Below are 1,272 nucleotides of genomic sequence, written 5' to 3' on the forward strand. Positions count from 1 at the left end.
AAAGATTTTTCAATCTATTTTGATTTAATTATTAAGCTTTTTTTATATAAAAAGTGGAGTAGTTTGCACCGATTTCAATACAGCGCACTTTATTTGCTGTTTTAAAATGTAAATATTTGTACTAATTGAAGAAAATTTTTTTAGATCCGTACTTGGCACAACTATTCGACGAAACGAATGGTATACTAGTGTATCCATTAAGAAATTACAGTGATGGAATGGTTTTAAAAACACATCTGGATACTTGCAGTAGAATAATTAAGCTATGTGAAATATTTATCAAGGATTATCAAGAATATATTTCACCTTATATTCAATTTATTATTAAATCTAGCTTAACATATTTTTCACAGTCAACTTCTTCAAAAATACGAGAAGCTGTTTTAAATTTAATTACTCAATTTTTTAGAGGAACCTCTTTTAATTCAAAACATCCAAAATTACCATCGATAACTTATAAACATTTAGTCCAAATGTATCGTAACTTCTACTCTAATGGAAATAGTGGAAGTATTCCTGAAAAAGGTTTGTGAAATTTATTAAGGAGTAATATCTAGTCGCGAGCGCCAAAAAACGTTTTTTTTTTTTGGGAAGACCATTTATTTTACATATAAATATAAAAAACATAAACATTAAGAACATTTCTTTAATTTTAAGATCCCGTTGACCGATTTCAAAAATTTGATATGGTACTGCTCCTGTAGGCGATCTCCTGGAGATCATCCAGAGATCATCCAAAAAAGGTGTCCGGCAGTGAGCACCATACCTCTGGTTTGGTTTATCTAAAATAAAAAAATCTAGAAAATTGATTTGGTCGATAATGGTATTTCAGTAATCAACTCAGCCAATTGTTTGTTTTCACTCTGCTGGGTTTTTGCGCAGGACATGCGACAGGTCAAACTGTGTATCATCACAGCTACGCCATTCGACTGTGCTCGTCTGATACTAACTAGAGCACAGTTGAGAAGGGTGATGGGACTCTTGACAGGACACTATCGATTGAACTATCACCTTCATAACATGGGGATCTCTAATGATCCCACTTGTAGAGCCTGTATGGAAGATGATGAAACCTCCATACATGTTATTTGCACCCGCAGAAATCTGCAGGGCGTTAGATTCAGAATGTTCAGATCCGAAACCTTGAATCCATCTATCCTGGGAAGGATCCCGACGGAGCTGTGGACTTTCTGCGTGGCGTCTACCCTCGACAAAATCCTTTAGCTTCATCCGATTTTAATAGCGCCTCTTACCGAAAGACGTCTCGTCTTC

Source organism: Chrysoperla carnea, chromosome 4 (genome assembly GCF_905475395.1).
Source record: "Chrysoperla carnea chromosome 4, inChrCarn1.1, whole genome shotgun sequence".
Taxonomy (NCBI): Eukaryota; Metazoa; Arthropoda; class Insecta; order Neuroptera; family Chrysopidae; genus Chrysoperla; species Chrysoperla carnea.